This window comes from Myxocyprinus asiaticus, chromosome 46 (assembly GCF_019703515.2).
Source record: "Myxocyprinus asiaticus isolate MX2 ecotype Aquarium Trade chromosome 46, UBuf_Myxa_2, whole genome shotgun sequence".
NCBI classification, from domain to species: domain Eukaryota; kingdom Metazoa; phylum Chordata; class Actinopteri; order Cypriniformes; family Catostomidae; genus Myxocyprinus; species Myxocyprinus asiaticus.
This window is the reverse complement of record NC_059389.1, coordinates 27,311,841-27,334,555: the sequence shown is the minus strand read 5'-3', so window position 1 is coordinate 27,334,555 and position 22,715 is coordinate 27,311,841. Positions and strand designations below refer to the sequence as shown.

Below are 22,715 nucleotides of genomic sequence, written 5' to 3'. Positions count from 1 at the left end.
CATTAATTCTTTTGTTAAAGCTTGTTTATTATTTGAGCTGTAAAGTTGTTTAAATCTTCATTTTTACAGTCGTTTTAGGGTTTACACGTTACATTGTCATGGCAACAAAGTTGTAAAATTGAAGATAACTTTACAAGTTTAACTAACTTTAAGGTAATTATGTGATTTTATCACACTAAAATCATGTTAGAACGCATATTGTTTACATCTTATTGCCATACTTTTAAAACAGTGAGTATTTGAACGTTTACGGGTTGGCCCCATTCATATCCAGTGTAAGTGCCTCACTGGAACCCTGATTTTTGCTTTTTTTTAAAAGAAAAGGAGGGATGAGTCAAAATAAATGTTTATAGTAATCAACATTATGCCACAAATGCTGTCGATTGAGCTTAACTTGTATTAAACCAAGAATATTCCTCTAAGCAAAGGAATCTTCATGTGCTCTTAATTGATGTCATTGATTTTATGACCTCATTTGTGATTTTTCTTTCCTACAAGCTTCTACACAGGACACACAGACACTTAAACACACTGCTACGTGTCACTGGATCGTAAGGGGATGGCACAGCAACCCTGAGCCCTCTTATGAATAACACCCTGTCATTTGCTCGCCCGTGTGGCCAGGGCGACTTCCGCCCGCTACTCACAAACTGACCTTCCTCATCACATAGACGTCTCTCTCTCTCCCACAACATTAAATATTCATGCTTCAAGAAAGAGAGTGACTCTACACTTCTCCATCGCTCATCCCTCATTTCCTTTCTGTCTCGTCTCTTCTCTTCCTGTGTGTATATGTGTATGTGGGTTTGTGTGGGTATGTTGGTATGTGTTTAGGGTGTTGTTATGCTCCTTCCATCTTGAGCCATTAAAACTAAGCAAAGGGAGCACACGTACTGTAGATATAAGCACACATATACTCACACACAATCATCCACCTACAAGAATGAAAGGCAGATTTAAAAGCCAATAGTTCCGGTATTTGATGCTGATTCAGCTTTCCAGCTTTGCTAAAATAACTATTTTATAAGCAATAAGGCACTCAAAGCCATGCAATATTATGAATATAGTCACTGTGCTACACATTAAGCCTAATGGTACTCTTTAACTGTCTAAAAATAAATATAAAGCTGTCTAACTGTCTGGTGTTTTGCAGGCCTGGATGGTAACTTTCTGTTCACATAAATCTATGGATCATTTAGCATATAGATACATTAGTCTTTTTGTTTGTACTGAGGGTCAAATGTGGACCATCAAGAAGGATGTTGTTCACAGCACACAAAGTATCCAACATGATTAACACTGAATTGAACACCGCAAATAGCTATTAAAATGTGGCAGGTGATGTACACATATCCAGTATTAATAATATTGAATGAAATACCACAAATAGCTATTGTAATATGGCATATGACGTAAGTGTATCCAATAAGATTAACGTTGATGCAGATATTTCACTTACTGTAGCTTTTACAACAGATAAACATCCACTTTCATTTATTGTTTGGGTAATGTTTGGTAGCTTTTAACTGTGTTGAACACAATTGTTAAAATACAGTTATGAAATATGTTTAATACTGAATAGCATAAATAGCTATTACAATGTGATATGTCATGTTAACTTGTTCAATACGAATAACAATTATGCTGATATGCAAATAGCTATTACATTGTAATAAATGACATTTGGATAATATTTGGTAGCTTTATCCGAACTGAACACATTTGTTTGTTGTTTGTTTGCACATACAGTATGCGTGAGTATTTCCATATGTGTGTGCGAGTGTGTGGTTATAGACATAACGCATGACAGACTGTAAATTTTTTTTTAAAAAAATAAATAAAAATAGTGTCGTAAGTGCCTGATGTTGATGGTAGTCAGAAGATCACAGTGAGCACAGCTGATGTAAACATCTGTAGACTCTATCAATATGGTCAAAACATCTGGACTTCTGTAGCATTCTTTATTATATTTCTATAATCCATCTTTCATAATTAAACCTGTGGGAATGGAGGACCCCCTGTGTGTGTTTGTGGAGTCTGAGAGGTAATGATGCTGGACATGTGTCTTAATATCACTCAAGAGTACTAATCAGTCATAATTGTTCAATTAAAACACTTAAATAACAAAATTATTATTAGTATTTCATTAGGTGATGTTTTGCGAATCTTTAGCTTTTAGATTTAAAAATAAAAATAGAAACATAACTACAACTGCGTCTAGATATTTTTTTTCTGGCAATAAAATACAAAAACTATTGGTAACACTTTACAGTAAGGTTCCATTTGTAAACATTAGTTAATGCATTAAGTATCATGAACAAACAATGAACAATATATTTGTTAGTTCATGTAAGTTCATAGTGCATTAACTAATGTTAACATGTACAACTTTTTATTTTAAAATGTATACTTTATGTTGAAATTAACATCAACCAAGATTATTAAATGCTGTAAAAGTATTGTTATTGTTAGTTCATGTTAATTCATTTTGTTAACGAATGTTTACAAATGGAACTTTATTGTAAAGTGTTACCAAACAAATTTTTATTATTATTATTAATATTTCGCTAACTCTTATATGATCATAAACTTTATTTTACGAAATGCACAGTAAAAATGTTCAGCAATCAATTAAATAATTATTTTAATTTATTCGTAAACATCGCCTCCATATCCTATATATAACAACTGCCTTCAAGATATTAAATCTGTATTAATATTGATTATATTCATTTACATTTATTTTAATATATTTTATTTATGTATATTCATAAACTTTATTTAAAAACATACAAACAAATTCTGCAAAAAAAATAAATATATCTCATATCATATCTATTTAATTGTGAAATCTTTAAAAACTGACATTTAATTTGCATAAATCATCTCTACATCCTACACATTGATATTCTTTGTTTTGGGTGCTTAGCATGAAATTGGTGGCACATTATTTTAACCAAAGAGATTTTCCTTTAACCATTTTCTTCCATTTTTTTTTCCCTCGCTGAAGCGCTTTCTTCAAATATCAGACTTTACTGAAAGTATTCTGAAATATACAGAACACAGGTATTGTCGGAGGGTGTGGAGGGGGGTTAGGCGAGAGTTATCAGTCTTTCTCTTTTAGGCCAAACTCAGAAAGCCAATCAAGACCACAGCATTGTCTAATATCTGCATGAGGGTTTGAGCAAATTGTATATTGTTGTGATACGAGCCGAGCATTGAGCTGTTTTGTTGTGGTTTGATTGTGTTGGGTTTACATAAGAGTATTAGACTAGAGCACAGTGATATCTTGAGCTCACAGATAGCAGTGGTTTGTTTTCTCTTGCGCATTTATTTCTTAAGAAGATTGAACATCGGCACCACAGGACAAATACACCAGCAATATTAGATGATGTGTGTGTTTGCGTGTGTGTGTGTTTGTGTGTGTAAGTGGAAATGCTACCCATAAGAAAGAAAAATCTAAAATGAGATTTCCTTAATTGTTTCTCCCAAAAAGCGGTTATATTAAATGGAGAGCAAAGTGGGACTTCGATGAAATATACTGCTTAGATTTTTATGATGTATATTTGTACTCACTGTACAATTGTGTGTGTGCAGGTTTCTAGTGGCCGACAAACACTTGAGCTGAGTGGAGTTTGTGTGTAATTACAAACTCGGCTTTAGCTCCTGTTCTTGTCACTCGACGCTAATTAGCACAAGAGTCATTTATATAGAGACGAGTCCCTTTGTTAAGATAACACACTGCAGGTGTCTGGAGGAATACACTCTTGACTGCGTGTTAACACACTCGCTGGTGTGTGATTGAACATTGCTTCGTATTCTTGGCTGAAGACTTTGCATGAAGCGATTGATGACGTGTTTCTCTGTGTGTTCCCCTTCTAAACTGTGATTCTGCTGGTGTTATGTACTGTAGTTTAGGTTATAAGCTGGTTTTGTTTAAGGACATATATTTTACTTTGGACATCAAGTGGCGACCGAAAACGAAACAAAACGGTTCTTTAAAAAAAAACACTGAAAAACACTAAACACTAAAAAACTTAAGAAAAAAAAATCTTAAAATAAAACATTAAAATTGGTTTGGTACAACAACATGTGAAATTATCAACACGACATAGGCTGAGGTTATTTCCACATTGATCCAGTTAAAACTGAAAACAGCATTTTCGTTTTCGTAACGCTCTTCGTCCACACTGCTGTTTTCAAATGTATTCCAAAAGTTGCTCGCCCACACTGAAATGTCCGAAACAGCAAACTTAAATCCCCTTACTGCACATGCAGAAAAAAATTAAGAAGCATGGCCCTGCGTCTTTTCCATGTGCGGTCTAAAAACGTAATTGTCCTCGTGTTTTGCCACCAAACAGCAATTCTGAGTAAACTTCCCGTCACCTTTGAAGGTATGCAATGTGAAGGTTGTGCAATGTAACATTTATCTTTAACAACACTATCAAAGTGAATAGCAGGCACAACAAAGCTGTTACAACATGGGCCGCCATCTTGATTGTTTTGGGTTGAATGGATCTCATGACTGCATCACATAACAACAAATTCATCAAAGTTTTCGAATATCTCCGTTTTCCCTATCCACACTACAACGCTAAGGTGGTGTTTTAAAATGTATCCACTTAGAAGAGCGTTTTCGAAAAGCTCAGTTTTGGTTGGACAAACGTGCTCTCTCAGGCCACGTCTACACCAATATGTTTTTGTTTGAAAATGCATCTTTTTCTTAATGTTTTGGCCTTCCGTCCACACTGAGATGGCATTTTTGACATCAAAAACAAAGTTTTTCGAAAACGCTCTCCCAAGTGGATAATTTTGAAAACGCAGTCTTTGCATTGTAGTGAGGACAGGGAGGACGGAGATATCTGAAAACGATGACGTATTTGTTGTCATGTGACGCAGCCATGTGATCCATTAAACCCAAAACAATCAAGATGGCGACCCTTGTTGTAGCAGCGTTATTGTGCTTGTTATTCACTTTGAGAGCGTTGTTAAAGATTAATGTTACTTTGTACAACCTTCACAATGCATTCCTTCAAAGGCGGTGCAAAGTGTACTTGGAATTGCTGTCCAGCGATGAAACACAAGGACAATTGCGTTTCACCCCGTACACGGAACAGATATTTTTTGCATGCACAGTAAGGGGATTTAAGTGTTTTCATACATTTTAGTGTGGATGAACAACTTTTGGAAAACACCTGAAAAGAGCAGTGTGGATGGAGAGCGTTTTGAAAATGAAAACACCTTTTTCAGATGTATTCGGAATAATGTGTACATACCCTCAATGTGGACCGAAGGCCAAAACATAGCTAAATATATGTGTTTTCAAATGAAAATATATTAGTGTGGATGTGGCCTGAATAGGAAAATTAACTTTTCAAATGCGTAAAATGTGACTGTATCAACATTTTTGCAAAACGACTTTACGTGGTTCATTCCACGTATCGCGGCAGTTCTGAAGTGAAATATCCACTGTGTGGTGCTAAAAGTGCAAGTGCAATGCTCTATCATTTGAGCTACCACGCAATTTCAATATGCCTAAATGTAGTTGATTATGTAATGCAAACATTAAAATGTATAACCTTACAAGTCATGCACTATAGTAAAAGTGTTTAGATGTCATAAGATAGCATTGTGTGAGAAACAGGGTGAAAAGTAAGAGTTTTAAACTAATAATCTGCTGTTTAACTTGTGATTTGTGTGAATGTGCATAAAATTCATTGTTTCACTAGGAAACTGCAGTGCTACGTACAACGTGCAAAATAATTGCACAACATTTTTGGTATTTGCTATCCTAACTGTTTTTGATTATATAGTTGCATGTTTTTATTTGCATTAAGCATTGTTTTTTTCCCTGCTGTCTGCAACCCTATCAGAACAGATAATGATTGATTTTTGGGTTGCGACCCACCAGTTAAGAACCACTGGTTTAGATGGTGGACACGTGACCTAAAAATATCTAAACCTTAGATCAAGCAGATTGTACTCACTGAGCCGAATCAATGTTTTAATCCATAACCCTTTCTTTCTCGGGATGTTATGAGACATCAATCATCATTCTTATGGAGATCCCTGCAGTCTGATTCCTCTGTGAGCTCTTCCTCTATTGAACAGGGAATGTTTTAGAAGCATGAGCCAAGTATCAGTGTTTCACTCCACAGGAATACAATATTCCAATGCTACCTTTAATCCAAATGTTTAGACACATAGCACAATCTCTTTCTCTCTATCTGAGTCTATTATACTTTTAAGTAAACATGAAATTATGTTCACAATCAATTTTACTTCTGTAATGTGACACAATTTTGAGTTAAACAGGATAGTCAATAAGAAAAGTGTGTTTGGTGCAACAAGAAATTTGGAATTTTATCACATTATTGTGTATAACTAACAGTTGAGTATAGACAAGACTTCGGACTGTGTCTCTTGAGCTTGTGGCCTGTAAGCGGCGACCTGAGAACTCTCTCTCTCTCTCTCTCTCTTTCTCTCTCTCTTTGAATAATGTCCTTACCGAAAGGAAGACCACAGCTCAAGCCTCCTATCCATCTTCAGAACCTCAATATTCAATCAGTGATCTAATTGCACAGAGGGGAACACAGTTCAATTCATGGCTTAGCTAATAGTCTTTTGGGAATATAGTGTATGTGTTCAGCTTTAAAAAAAAAAGAGACAATATCATTGTGAAAACTTTAAAAGATACAAACGATGAACCTCTACTCTTTGTTTAACTACATTCTGCTCAGATGGAAGTGATACATCGGAGGAAAGAAATATGCTAAACCATTCCAGATCGATGTTTTAATGTTGAGATGTTTAAGGTAAATTAGAGTTCATTAAGATGCAAGTTCAGATAACACAAATATAAACATACTCAAAGAGTATGTTTTACACTGCTTTTACCCTTTGTCAGATTTGAGAAAACACTTCTCAACAGTCTATGGGTCTCATTTATGGAATATGTAAATTGTTTGTAAAAAACATTAATGTAGGAATGGTTTTACGAACAGTTCACAAAGAAATTCAATCTGCTCGAGTTTCATATTAATATTTCTACCACAGGACCTCTAGGTGGCGCTGATTTGCGATGCTAACAGTTTTCAGGCCTTATTTTGTTATTTTATATAACAAATGCAGAAGTGATGGTTATCGATGAAAATTTCAGACTCTAAGCTTTCAAAAGATACGCCATATGCCTGACTTATGTATTCAGAGACTTGAACATTTTAAGCGTAAACATTTTTTGCAACATAGCGCCCCCTTTTGGACCTGCCAGCGGGTCGCAGAGTTGAAGAGGTTAAAATGCACATTCAGCTAACAAAAATGTATCTCAAAGAGTATGTTTTACACTGCTTTTACCCTTTGTCAGATTTTAGAAAACATTTCAGAACAATCTATAGGTCTCATTCATGAAACGTGTAAATCATTCGTAAAACTTTTTTTTTTTTAATTCTTACTTTAAATTGTCACACTGTGACAATATATGTAGGAATGGTTTTACGAACAGTTCATAAAGAAATTCAGTCTGCTCAAGTTTCATATTAATATTTCTACCACATGACCTCCAGGTGGCGCTGATTTGCAATGCAAATGTTTTCAGGCCTTATTTTGTTATTTTATGTAACATAACGGCAGAAGTGATGGTAATCAATGAAAATTTCAGATTCTAAGCTTTCAAACGATACCCAATATGCCGGACTTATATATTCGGAGACTTGTTGTTAAGAAAATTAAAAAATGTTAAGCGTGAACTTTTTTCGCAAAACATAGCGCCCCCTGTTGGACTCTGTGGCAGGTCCGCAGAGTTGAAGAGGTTAAGATGTACATTCAGCTAACACAAATGTATCTCAAAGGTTATGTTTTACACTGCTTTTACCCTATGTCAAATATTAGAAAACACTTCACAACACTCTATGGGTCTTGTTCATGAAACATGTAAATCGTTCAGAATTTTTTAGTTTTTTTATGTTATTGTAGGAATGGTTTTATGAACAGTTCATACAGAAATTCAGTCTGCTTTTGTTTCATTAATTAGACCACTTCTTGCATAAATTTTCACGAGAATTTCTTTTTTTTTTTTTATGTGTATTGTTAATTTTTTTATGCTATTTGTTACATTTTCTTACTTAAATGGACAATTTTAATTCAATGTGATTTCTATGAGAATGGCTTTATGAAAAGTTTACAAAGAAATTCCTTTTTGTCCTTACATTTTTTGTGTTTTATACAAACAATTTGGGCCTTATTCATGAACAACATGACCTTGTGAGAATTTGTGTGCTTTGTTACGTAGAGTGTGGTTCTAGCATGCATACATTTGCTAACGTTCGCATAGACACTGAAACGTACAATTTTTACACATTAACAGCATCTAAAAAGTAATAATTGTTTGTATGAACAACACATGTGTAATTGTTTATGAATCCTTATTGAATTCATGAATACTGAATTCATGGAAATAATTGGTTTATTTTATTGTAATTATAATCAAAATGTAAGCCTTTTATTCAATAATCTTTTTCTTCATCCGCCATAGCGGCCATAACAGTCAACTCCCGCTCTCATTTCAAAATTCTAAAATTCTAATTGTACAGATATAATATCATGAATTTTTAAATAAAGCTGTAATTACATAAAAATTTTAGATGCCAACAAATATGTATGTTTAAATGTTATGTAAGAATAGTTACATATAATAATGTGATCAGGCTATTATGAAACACAAGCAAAACAAATTAGTTTGTAAATTCTTCATGGATCCATTCTTACATACATTTTTCCATTTAATTAAATGGGATGGTTTACGTTAAGAATGGTTTTACTAATGATTTACATACAACATTTTTCTGCTTGTGTCTCATTACCGAGGCCCTTTCTTACATAAACTGTTGCATTTGAAAATTAATGTTTTATTCTTGCGTAAATTGTCAATCATTTTTACAGAATTTATTACAATCAACAGCTAGATATGTAAAGCTTATCAAGGCAAACATTGATGTTGGCTTGAAAAAACCTTGCCTGACAGTTAGTAAACAAATAGTTTTAAAAGCTTGAAGTTTGTAGGTTTTACAGGCCCGACAGTTAAAAAGATAGACAAAAAAGAATGAAAGATAGACAGAAAAACGTCAGATAGCTGGACAGTTGAAATTGGACAGTTTGGTTTGAAATCACAAATATTCTGTGGCATTTTTGAACATTCTTTCAATGTAAGCAAAGTCTTTCTAGCAAGTCAGTCCACTGGCCGCCATCTTTGGAATGCTCCCCGGAGGCTATTTCCAGTCATTCCAGTGCAGCTCTACTTCAGAAAAGACAGAAATCTCCTAAACGGTTGGTCAAGATTACAATCAAAGGACATATTTCAAATCAGCAGTAAAATCTGACAACATTGGTATCATAAAATTTGATTCTTTACCTCATATTATGCTAAAAACCGAAATTTTCTCGGCTAGTATAGCTAATGTGTATGAGCATTGTCGAGTTGATTGACAGGTGATGTCTGTATCTAAAAGGTGATTGACTCTTTTACCTATAAGGCAGGACTTCCTTTCTACATCCGTTGACTGTTGGCTGCCGTTGGGCGTTCTAATTTCTCCCATTCATTTTAATTAAAGTGGCCCATCTCTGATGTAAGTCAGTAGGATCGTTGGATTTTTAATCATCCATTATGGGAAAACTGTAAAGGCGGTCGCACACCGGATGAGAAGCACCACGCCGCCTTGTGCCGTGGGTAGGACACGGCACAGGTATCAAACACAGGGCACGTCGATGTGGTTCAGGTGGTAGACAGTGCACACAAAAGGTTTTTCCCTTCTTCAAGAATGAATGATGAATGTTGATGAGTTTGCAGGTTAGTGTATGGAACTGGTGTAACTGCGCAAACTGAACGATTAGACATGGCGATGTTAATGATGCTATCTTACTATGGAAATTCCCTATCTGTAGCATTGAATGCGCTTTATTCAAGCTGTCAAACCACAAAATAAATACTTGTAACTTAAAACACATTGTGCAGGCTATATGAAAGAAACATATAGACAATATATCATCCAGTCATGGCTAGAGTAAATAATCGATGTCCTTTGATAATGATTTGGTCAAATTTAATGGAAAAATAAGCGAGTTACGCTCCGTGGAGCGGCATAAATTTGAACAGCCTCTGGAGTCGTAGCTGGGCACTGGCGACAGATGGTGAGAGACGGTGTGTACACTCAAAGAAAACAATTCGTTCGAATTTAAGAATGTGCCATGTCGTCCGCCAGACACATCCGGTGTGCAACCCCCTTAAGTCTGATCAGTGAGAAAAGTCATTTCTAACCGAGTCAAAACAGGCTGCAGGTCTGAACAATGTTTGGGGGATGTCGCTTGAAAGCTTTATGGGGAGTTACAATTAAAAATGTTGGTCTTGGTTTGGGGAATCTGGAAAAACGTAGAAAAAGGGTTCTCATTCATGAAACATTAACAAAGTACATTTCTGTGTGAACTGTTTGTAAAACTAGTCCTACATAAATTGACACATTTGAAAATGTATCCAAGAATAATTTATGTTTGAATATTTTTGAAGTGATTTCACGAATAATGGTTTTATTAACTATTTATGAAGGAATTCATTCTGCTTGTGTTTCATGAATTAAGTCTAATCATTGTTCTTTGTTGTCTTCACAGGACACATAGACTCGCCTGTGGCGATTGACTCTATATATCTGATCACTAGCCGTCCCACCATTTGAAAAAAGGACTATGAATATTAATTTCATTATGATGAGACTTCACTACCCGACATTCTTTTGCGAATGCCTTTGTGGCTGCAGAAATATTTGTCTTTCTTAGTCTCGTAAGCTGATCTCCCCTTTACCGGACTAATGTAGGTTGTGTTCCATTAAAAAGCTTCTGTATACGTGTATATGTCCGCCCTCCCAAGTAATGTCTTTGTGAGAAGCATTGATCGAGTGTTTTTCACATACACACACTTCTGCACTCACACACAGTTGGCGATGAAGTGTACGGGGGTATATCGGAACGTGGTGCTTCAGTGTAGAAACCCCTGGAAAGGCGGCATTGATTTCGGCCCGGGGAGAGGTGTGATTGATTTAAATGTGATTTCCTATTTCCTATCTCCTAATTGAAATAAACTATGAAGTTTGCTGCTATCAATAGACTCTACTGTAAATAGGCGTGTAATGCCCTAGGGTGGATTGAATGTCTGCAGTAAACATGGCTCAGCGATGTGGAGGCCAAGACTGCCTTTGGATCTGTCTCTCTCTCCTCTCCGCCTCTCTGTCTGTCTATCTGAGCTGAGCATGTTGAATAAAAAGACCACAGAACTTGGAATCCATCTGTTGGTGTCTTGTGGAATATCTTGTCCAGCTAATGGGGAGAATTCACAATTCAACAGCCACTTTTGGATGCAGTGTTTTAGCACAAAAACCTGAGTCTTATTCACTAACCATCTAAAGTCTAACTTGACCAGGTGCTATATGTGCTGGTATACTGCTCCAGCAGGTGTATTTAAAGGCAAAGTCTTCCATTGGTCAGATAAACGGATAACTCTATAGCTGTATAGAGTACCCAGTTGTCATAAAGATAACTTTATGGAAATTGACTCAAGTAAAAGTTAAAGTAGCTCATGAGAAAAACATTCAAGTAAATGCTATAAATAATGGCACAGATGGTCATTGTTGATTCTTAAACGGAGTACCTTGGTTACGAACTGCTTAATATTCCACATATAAACAGTACTCAAGGAAAGGTGGGAGAATTGAACAAATGTTAAGGCACATACTGTAACATAACTGTAAGCAATTTATAGCCAAAAAAACAGATTAGAATGTACATGAAAAGTTTCTTCTCTTAAGATTCCCGAGTGGAGATGCAACACAAACTGTTTGGGGTTCCGGGTGATTTTAATTCAGATTTGTGAACTGATTCACATAATAAATCGTTCAGATTACTTTTTGAACCAATTATACAGATTAAAAAGTATCTATTCATTGGTCAAAAGATTCAACTCAAATTATTCGTTTGCGAATCGGACATCACTATCACCGAGCTATGTGCAGTTTACATTTACAGCTATGCCATTTGTTTGCTTTTCTTCTGTTGCAAAGTAACAAAAGGTTTGGAAAAATGTCAAATACTAATGAAATGTCCAGTGGGGGCACCAAAAGGGAGTGAAATAGTGTCGTAATCAGACGAGGTTTTTAAGGTGAATTTTAGATGTAGGTTTTAATGAGTAAAACATCCCTCCCTAACCTAAAACTTTAACCTTAACCTAACCAATAGTGATCTAAAATGAAACGAGAGGTAAACAAAACAGACATCCTTACTCTCAACCAACACCTAAACCTAACCGACAGTGTCCAAAAAATAAATAAGACATGAAAAACATTTTCTGAAGCAACCACATTATTTTGCGTCGCTTCTGTGACACTCTTGAACTCTGGTCTGGTTTCTGAACTCTGACTGGTCTCGAACCTCGTTTTTTCAGAGTCCAGAATCCAACGCTTTACGAGGTGAGCTACTGTGGAAGCAAATCACATTGGATTAAGTGTGTAAATGTTGGTGAGTCTGTTGAACTGTATAGTTTTTCAAATGATGCGACAGAGCAGCGCCAACACGCAGCCCACGAGCTGCATGTGGCCTTCGACTGATCTTTTGCGGCCCGCGTTATGATATCATCATCAGAAATATATTTATCAGCAGCCTATCAAATCTGTATGAATTGTGAGATGTCCATTTTCATGAGGATTTACGCTAGTTCTCTTCATTGCTGAATCACGTTAGAGAGGGAATTCAACTGCAAGAGGATGTTACAAATAAATAAATAAATAAATAAAACAAATAATATCTGAGCATGGCTGATGTTATTATGAGAGCGGCAGTCGGTCTGAGCGTGCGTTCATACATAGTACATGTGCACTCACGCGCTGTCTGTCAATCAAACATGTGCGCTCGCAATCTCACTTGAGAGTTAATCCAACACGGCGTGAATCTTATGGAGTTATATATGTGCCAAAGTTCTGTACACGCAAAATTGTATTTTGAGCATGCAAAATTATACTTTGAGCGTGCAGAAGTGTTCTGTGTATGCAAGATGATATTTTGAGCTTGCAAGTTGATATTTTGAGCGCACAAAAACTTATTTTGTATGCACTTGAACTTAGGTTTGTAAAGCAACGTGTCTTCTTGCAAAGATTAATAAATATTTCGCGTGTTCAAGATCTCATTCTCTCTCCTCGTATGCCCTCTGCATGTGCTCGGAAGTATAGACTGCTCGTTTGCTTTTCCAACCGTATTCCGACAAGTCCCGTCTCCTATGTCAGGATTGGCTATTAGAAGCTGCTTACAAGCGCTCTGCGACTGAACAGTTGAGGTAGCTACAGCAACCATGAACATCTCAGTGTAAATGTAGCAGCAGAGTGAACAGGCACAATGTTCCATGTTCAGTACACACTTTATATACTGTATTCAGTTATAATTAAAAAAGATATTTACCCCACATATTATAGACATACCAGGAATAATGTAGGGTTAACTTACTGTAATGTAAGTTTTTCAAAATATAGTTATCTGGGATCATGCAATGCTATGGATTTTTTCTTTCTTTCTATTTTTTACAACTTTTTGCAGTCTCAAACAACTGAGGTTCAATATACTGTACATTTAATTTACCCTAAACTATGACAGGAGACATAATTAGCCTCTTTTCCTTTTTTTCCTTTTCTACTCGTTAATCAATTTTGCCAGAAGGGTTGTGATAGAATGCATAAACTTAATAAAAACAGCATACTGAACATTTCAAGATACCCCACAGCTTTGAAATGCAAACATAAACAGCTTTTCTAATTTATTATCAAGAATAGAAATAATTTAGGCACTATTTATAATATTCATAATATTTATAATATACAAGGCTGTCGGAAAAAAATAGGAGAGGACACACTAAAGAAGGTGGACAAAATAACTATATTTTGAAAATAATATTTCATAGAGTAATAACAAAAAGAAGGTTCAGTGGTTGCTGATCCATTGACTGTAATCTGGTCACATTTATTTTAATGAACTGATCTCCTGAGATCTGCGTAGCTCAGCGAGTATTGACGCTGACTACCACCCCTGGAGTCACGAGTTCGAATCCAGGGCGTGCTGAGTGACTCCAGCCAGGTCTCCTAAGCAACCAAATTGGCCCAGTTGCTAGGGAGGGTAGAGTCACATGGGCTAAACACCTTGTGGTCGCTATAATGTGGTTCGCTCTCGGTGGGGCGCATGGTGAGTTGTGCGTGGATGCCGCGGAGAATAGCGTGAAGCCTCCACATGCGCTACATCTCCGTGGTAATGTGCTCAACAAGCCACATGATAAGATGTGCGGATTGACGTCTCAGACGCGGAGGCAACTGAGATTCATCCTTCACTACGCCACCACAAGGACTAAGAGCGCATTGGGAATTGGCCATTCCAATTGGGGAGAAAAAATTAAAAATAAATAAATAAACTGATCTCCCAGAATATCCTTTGGGATAGATAGAAGTCAAAGTAAGTTCCCCCAAAACCACACTATTATGTTAGTCTTAAAGAGTTTTACGCATGGGAGAGGTTACATTAATATAATTTCAGATGAAAGTGGTGGCTAACATGGCCAAGCTAGTAGCTATGTATGTGTAACTTGTTAACCTAGATAAGCAAATACTAGCTAAGAGAGCTAGACAGATATTTAGCTAGCTAGTAAGCGTATTGGCAGTGTACAGACTAAAAAATATATTTCATAAAGGTTAAATAAAAACAGTTAAGTTAACAAAAGAGCTGCTTTCATGTGGTCATAGTGTGTTACACATTTCCTTTCTTGAAAACAAACTATCCCCTTCTCCTCTTCCTCTTGTTTTTACTAGCAGTATGATCTGTGGTCTAGCCAGTTAATCAAAATGTAACACCTCATCACTGATTGGCTGAAATTCTGTCACATTATAATGCTGTGACCTTGTTGAGCAAACAAGCGGTCAAAGCTATGAGAGCACGCAGAGTGGGTATGAGGAGAGAGTGAGTGAGATCTTGCACATGCAAAAAAAAAGTGAAGATACGTACATTTCAGAATTCTGTGCAAATTCATATTCAAATAAACTTTATTCAGCAAAGTGAATTTATCTTTACAAGAAGACACATTGCTTTACAAAACTGAGTTCACGTGCCTGCAGAATACCTTTTTGTGTGCTCAATATATCATCTTGCATGCACAGAAAATGTTTGTGTGCTCAAAATAAAATATTGCACACTTATAATTTTGCACACACAGAATTGTGGCACATATATAACTCCATAAAATCTGTCCAAATTCTTGAATAGCTCATCAGAGATATGTACTCGTCATGACAACAGTATTTACGTGTTGAGACGCCTTCACGCAAATGCTTTTTAGTGATCTACTTCGGCACAAAACTCTACGGGCTAATTTTGGATATATTGTTTTTAAACACATCTCTGGTGTATGTGATGTTGAACACTCATGGTGTTTGTTAGTTGACAATCGCAGTGACAAAAGAACTGATCTATATCAGAAAATCTAACTGTTACATCCATTATGTTTAAAATAATTACTAAAAGGAATGGTTCACCCAAAAATGAGAATTCTTTCATAATTTACTCACCCTCATGCCATCCCAGATTAATATGACTTTCTTCTGCTGAACACAAATTAAGATTTTTAGAAGAATATCTCCGCTCTGTTGGTCAGTACAATGCAAGTGAATGGTGGCCAGAAATGTGAAGCTCCAAAAAGCACATAAAAGCAGCATAAAAGTAATCCATAAGACTCCAGTGGTTAAATCCATGTCTTCAGAAGTTGATATGATAGGTGTGGGTGAGAAACAGATCAATATTTAAGTCATTTTTACAATAAATCTCTACTTTCACTTTCACATCTATAGTCACATGTGGCATCTGTTTAGTTTCACTTTCACATCTGAAAGTGAAAGTGGAGATTTATAGGAAAAAAGGACAAAGAATTAAATATTGATCTGTCTCTCATCCACAGAGCTGAGATATTTTTTTCCAAATCATCATTTGTCTATAGCAGAAGAAAGAAAGTTATACACATCTGGGATGGCATAAATTTGAGTAAATGATGAGAGAATTTTCATTTCATCATCCCGTATCTGCATGATTTTATGCACTGCTGCCATGCGATTGGCTGATTAGATAATCGCATGGATGATTGTTGGTGCCAGATGGGCTGGTTTGAGTATTTCTGTAACTGCTGATCTCCTGGGATTTTCATGCACAACAGTCTCTAGAATTTACTCTGAATGGTGGCAAAAAAAAAAAAAAAACATCCAGTGAGGGGCAGTTCTGTGGAAGGAAACGCCTTGAATGGCCATACTGGTTCGAACTGAAAAAGTATACGGTAACTCAGATAACTGCTCTGTACAATTGTTGTGAGAAGAATAGCATCTCAGAATGCTATTCTGAAATGCGGGTTGTCGCTGTTTTGGTGGCACGAGGGGGACCTACACAATATTAGCCAGGTGGTTTTAATGTTGTGGCTGATCGGTGTATGTTTGAACATTTTTTTTAAATGAATGATGAGGTTGTGTACACTCTAATGTATTCAAGATGCAAGGAAACTATTTAAATAGCTTTTTCTTGATGGTTACACCACATTACATTTTTAAAGTCATTAAATCTTTAATCTTAAATTTTTAATCTTAAATGTTTTGAACAAAATGCTATAAATGTTTTTCAAACAATTTGCAAACACAACATAAACTCAAAGACTGCATGTCTGTGAACTTGATACGTGTTTTTTTAAGCCAGATTTTTTAAATATTTCTTATTTTTATCACCTCGGACAACCTTATTTGTGATTGACCCAAATAAGTAAAAACAGCGCATTGTGAAAATCTTGCAATATTGTTTTTTTCTTGTCATATTGTTGTCAACAGTATGTTAAAACTCTTTTCGTCTTGTCTTCGTTATTGATGACAACAACAAAAAACATCTGATTAACACTGGATCAGAGAAAGCATTTAAACATCAAAAACATTACATATGTACTGTATCCAAAAATAACATGCATATTCAGGTCAGATTCCAGTCAGGTGTCTGTACTGCACATTTGCATAAATGTTTGAGTGAATCAGGTACTTATACAATGCAGACAGCATGAGCAAATAAACAATGCTATCAGCAGTCACAATTAATTTTTACTGAATTCCCACCTTGCATGTTTCAGCATGATGATTTGGTCTTTTAATGCTTACAATTGCACTGAAATAACTCTAGTGTTGTTGGATGACAGCAGAACAGCACGGTATTTTATAGGAAGCGTGTTTGGCAGGCGCATGAACTGTGCCAGAGAGAGAGGGAGAGAGAGTGTTGCATGTGCTGCGGCGTCCTGCTATAAATAGGGACTACAGAAGGGCCCCCCCCCGAGCCGCTCATGTTCTGCAATGCAGAGCAGCTCAGTGGGAATTCTGGGAAAATGAGTCCAAACCTGTCCGCATGAGGACACAGGGCACGACTGTATAATGAAGAGAGAGGGTGGGCCTGTAACTGACATTACAGAGCACGTGAATTTGTTTGTATGTGTTTTGATGTTGGTATATGACTGTGAAACCATAACAGTGTGGGTAAGATTCTGCAGTGAGAACTGCTCATTTTTTTTCACATTGTCCAGAATGTGATGAACAACAAAAGGAAGGATGGAATCTTTCAGGATTAAAGGTGCTGTAAGTGGCTTTTTGGAATAAGACACATAAAATGTTGCTACTGCCTGTAACAGATCTCTGAAATTGGCACCTTGAGAAGTCCCACCGGTTTCTGTAACAGCACTAGACCCTGTAAACTGAAAAAAAAGTAAGGGGAATGATAACACATTTTCAATGAGGTAATCAGTTAAATAATCTGATTAAAATTTTAGACAAGTAATTGGTAATTGCTTTCTTTCTTTCTTTTTTTTTTTTTTTTACTTAGTCAACAGTTGAAGACATACCTGTATTCAACAGAAATGTCTTTTTATTTTACTTTACATTAACATGTAAAATATCTCACAGTTGCAACATTGCCGTGTCCTTCCCGTCTCTCCTCTGGAGTTCTCTGTGTCTCTTGGCTGTGTCCTGTCCACTCCTCCTGCAGGTGGGCTGTCTGTCCCAGCAGATGATGTGATTATAGCCGCAGTGGCCTTGCCACCTCTTCACCTCCATGCACATTTGTGTCACTCTCTCTCTGCCACCAGCACTGTCTTTATTTCATTATGTCTAGCATTGGCGACCTCAAGGGGACTCCATATGCAGCCTCTTATAGATGCCTTTCAGCAGATCTCCTAACGGCTCCTCCATATTACTACAATCACACAAATTAATCGTAAGCTGCAGTGTATTACAGTTTGTGCCAACAACCACTCTTACCAATGTCCCTTATGAAAATTCATCATCATAACCATACATAGTTTCAGCCAAAATACTGTAACATTATATGAAATTAATATATAATCTCATTTAGACAGTGTAAGAATATAATTTAAACAGTTTGGGAAGTTGACCTGTCCTGCCGTGTGATGTGCTACTGGGTTGATACGGTTATAACAACAGGCATTTTACCTCACATGATATACATGCTTAATAACACTCATTAAATATTAATAACATACTTTAAATGTACCTTATTGTAAAGTGGACACATAAGAAGATTTTTTAAGGGGATGCCAACATGAGAAACCTAAAGTTAAGTATGGTTTATATTTATCAGGCTATATTATATGATATATGCAGTGAATGAGCATAAAGTGTCATGATCCTGTTCTGTCTGCCCTTTGGTCTCTGTCTATTTTCTGTTTGTGTGTGTTTGTCATGTGTATGTGTAATTGGCTGTGTCTGTGTTTCTGTTAGCCGTGTGCTTCCCTGTTCCCGCCTCCTTGTTACCCTTGTCACTCTCCTTCGTTTAGTCATCGTTATGTTAATTGCCTTCACCTGTTTCTCATGTGCCTTGCTTGTATATTGTGCCATCTTTCCTCTTGCATTTGTCAGATCGTTTTGTGAGTTTTGTTACTAGTCAGTCTGTTCCTGTCTTGTTCCTGTTCCCAGTCGGTCTTAATTATTATACTTTTTCTTGTTTATGTTTTGTTTTGTTTTCTCTCCCCCGTGAGAGTTTTGTGTTACCTGTTCTGTTTTCAGTTGTTTTAATGAAATTATTTTTATTTTCACTCATTCTTGCATTTGGGTCCTCATTTCTGACTCATTCTGTGACATAAGGATCTGAGCAACATGGACCAAGCAGGAATTAGTTTTTCTTTTTGTTCACTACTTCCCACTTGACGCAGAGCCAAACAAGCCAGGAAACTCTTCCAACTCCGGCAGGAGGACAAGTCATTGAGGGGGTATGCCTTGGAGTTTTTGGTGCTGTCCTCAGTTCTGGGTCACAATCAGGCCAGCCTTATGCAATTGTTTAGGGCTAGTCTGAATGAGCCCATCAGGTCTTGTGTCCCAGAGACAGGTGATGGGGGAAGTCTTGATGCTATGATCAAGTTTGCCTTGAAATGGGATGAGTTTATCTCAGCCTGTGCCTTGGAGGACTTCCTTCCTTCATCCCAGCCTGAGGATAACAATACTCCCTCACCGGCAACGGACACTGCTGATCACCAGGAGGTGTAGGGGCCGGCTGTTGACCACCAGGAGGCGGAGGAGACTGCTACTGATAGCCAGGAGGCAGAGGTGGCCGCTGCTGACCGCCAGGAGGCGGCCGTCATTTCATACTGTAGTGTTTCCGACTGTCCAGAGGAGGAGGAGAAGGAAGCCGAGTAAGGCACCCGATCCCCAGTCGCTGCCAGCACTCACGGCCATGGAGGCCGATCCCCAGTTGCTACCAGCGTTCCCGGCCACGGAGCCCATTCCCCAGTAGCAGCCAGCACTCATGGCCATGGAGGCCGTTCCCCAGTTGCTGCCAATGCTCCGGACCATGGCGGCTGTCGAGTTTCCTGAGGCTGTTGATTAGCCTGTCCTGTTCCCTGTGGCCATCAATGAGCCCGTCCTGTTCCCTGTGGTTGTCGACGAGCCCATCCAGTTCCCTGTGGTCATTGAGTCTGTCCAGTTCCCCGAGGCTGTCGACGAGCCTGTCCTACTCCGTCCAGTTCCCTGGGGTTGTCGACGAACCCGTCCAGTTCCTTGTGGCCATCAATGAGCCCGTCCTGTTCCCTGTGGTTGTTGATGAGCCCATACAGTTCCCTGTGGCTGTCGATGAGTCCGTCCAGTTTCCTAAGGCTGTCAACAAGCCTGTCCAGTTCCCCGTGACTGTCGAAAAGTCTGTCCAGCTCCTTGAGGCTGTTGACGAGCCTGTCCAGTTCCTCGTGGCTGTCAACAAGTCTGTCCAGTCCCCTGTGACCGTCAATGATCCTGTTGAGTTCCCTGTAGCCATTGACGATTCTGTCCAATCACCAGCGGTCACCATCCAGTCTGCCCAGCCTCCTGCGGCTGCCAAGGACCAGCTTGCCCTTTCCACTGCGGACCACCAGGAAGTGAAGCAGCCTGCTGCTCTTTCCACCCATAAGAGGATGAGGAGGAGGAAGAGGAGAGGGGTCCCTGCATCAGGGTCTGCTACAGCGTTCCAGGAGGGGTCCGAGCCCACTGCAGCTGCTGCCCAGCCTGACCCTATGCCTGTGGCCGGCCAGTCTGAACATTGTCCAGCGGCCGCCCACGTCCAGTCCGAAACCTATCTCACGGCCGTCAACATCCAGTCAGACCCCTGTCCAGCGACCTCCCACGTACAGACCGACCCCTGTCCAGCAGCCGCCCACGTCCGGTCTGATCACTGCCCAGCGGCCGCCCACGTCCTTCCTGAATCCTGTCCAGCGGCCGCCCACTTACAGTCTGAACCCTGCTCCGTGGCCATCTACGTCCAGTCTAACCCTGTCCAGTTCTAAATGGCCACCAACTCCCTGTCTGATCCTGTCCAACTCTCAGCATCTGCGACTGACCTCACCATCTGCCCAGCAGCTGCCACAAACCACACTCTCAGCTAAGCGGCCGCTAATCACCACTCTGTCCGATCCCCTGTGGATGTCGACCAGCCTTTTACACAGCCCGTTAATCAGCATCCATCAGACACCAGCTACCATTCTGTTGCTCAGCCCAGTAACCAGCACCCATCAGACACCAGCAATCAGCCTTTTACTCAGTCCAGTGGCCAGCATCTGTCTGACACAGTCGACCAGTCTGTTGATCAGTCCAGTTGCCAACACTTATCAGACACCAGCTACCAGTATGTTTCTCAGCCCAGTGGCGAGCACCCATCAGACACCAGCTACCAGTAGGTTACACAGCCCAGTAACCAGCACCCATCAGACACCATCAGTCAGTCTGTTCCTGGTCGGTCTTAGTTATTATACTTTTTCTAATTTATGTTTTTGTTTTGTTTTCTCTCCTCTGTGAGAGTTTTGTTTTACCTGTTCTGTTTTCAGTTGTTCTAATAAAATTATTTGCATTTTCGTTCACTCCTGCATTTGGGTCCTCATTCCTGACTCATTCCATGTCAATGAAGAGCTGAAAAGGGTTTTTGCAGAGGAATTTAGGTAACTAGGACTACATAAAACCATTCTTTTGAAATCAACGTACAAGGAAAGTAAAAACAAGTGAGTTAACATTACAATAATTATTATAAACGGACTGCAGCAAAATGACAAAATCCCTCCTTTTAAACTCACTATAATAGTAAAATGTTGCTACATTGTGACACAAATCATGAATTTGTTTTTTTTAGGTTACTGATTAATATAGGTATGAATAAGTGTGTTTATTACCATATTATTATTATTATAACAGCATGTTAATTAAAATGCTCATTATTTGGTATGTTTTGCATGAAAGTCGCTCTTTTTAGGGAACATTAATGGAAAGTGTGACAGTACCTGCTAGTTATTGTATAATTATTTCAACTACAATTTACGATGATGTTCTTTTGACATGTACCATGGCAAATTATGTCACCAGGGTCATCATAAATACATTTATACTCCCAAAATACCATGTTGACAATTACTGTTACTACTGTAACATCAAAATAAATGAAAGTAGGATCAAACAGTATAAGAAGCTTTCATAATATTTTAAATGTATTTATTATTATCATTATTATTATTTTTATTATTATTGATTTATGTATTGATTTTTATTTATTTTTGTAATAAGTGAAACTGTGCAGTTTGACTTTCTTTTTCTTTTCTTTTTTTCTTTTTTTTACACAAAAGAAGATGTTAGACAGAATGTTAGGTACTGACAGCCTCAGTCACTGTTAACTTCCATTGCATCTTTTTTTTTTTTTCATATAATGAAATTGAATGGTGACTGATGCTGTCAGTCCCTAACATTCTGCCTAACATTTTATTTTGTGTTCCAGAGAAGAAAGTCAAACAGGAGCTACACTATATTGCCAAAATTATTCGCTCACCCATCCAAATAATTGAATTCAGGTGTTCCAATCACTTACATGGCCATAGGTGTATAAAATGAAGCACCTAGGCATGCAGACTGCTTCTACAAACATTTGTGAAATAATGGGCCGCTCTCAGGAGCTCAGTGAATTCCAGCGTGGTACTGTGATAGGATGCCACCTGTGCAACAAGTCCAGTCGTGAAATTTCCTCACTACTAAATATTCCACAGTCAACTGTCAGTGGTATTATAACAAAGTGGAAGCGATTGGGAATGACAGCAACTCAGCCACGAAGGGGAAGGCCACATAAAATGA

General features: G+C 38.0%; 1 protein-coding gene across 2 annotated transcripts in view; it reads left to right on the top strand.

The window, feature by feature from the left end:
- LOC127436309 (transcription factor Maf-like) overlaps positions 1-22,715 on the top strand; it is a 130,237-nt gene that overhangs the window by 51,260 nt on the left and 56,262 nt on the right. Inside the window, exon 3 of one of the 2 annotated variants that reach the window (XM_051690385.1) lies at positions 10,657-10,671. The exons of the other annotated variant lie outside the window; for it this stretch is intronic. The gene's annotated coding sequence lies outside the window, so the exon portion shown is untranslated. Of the gene's footprint in view, positions 1-10,656; positions 10,672-22,715 lie in introns of those variants that run through there. 2 annotated transcript variants of the gene reach the window in all.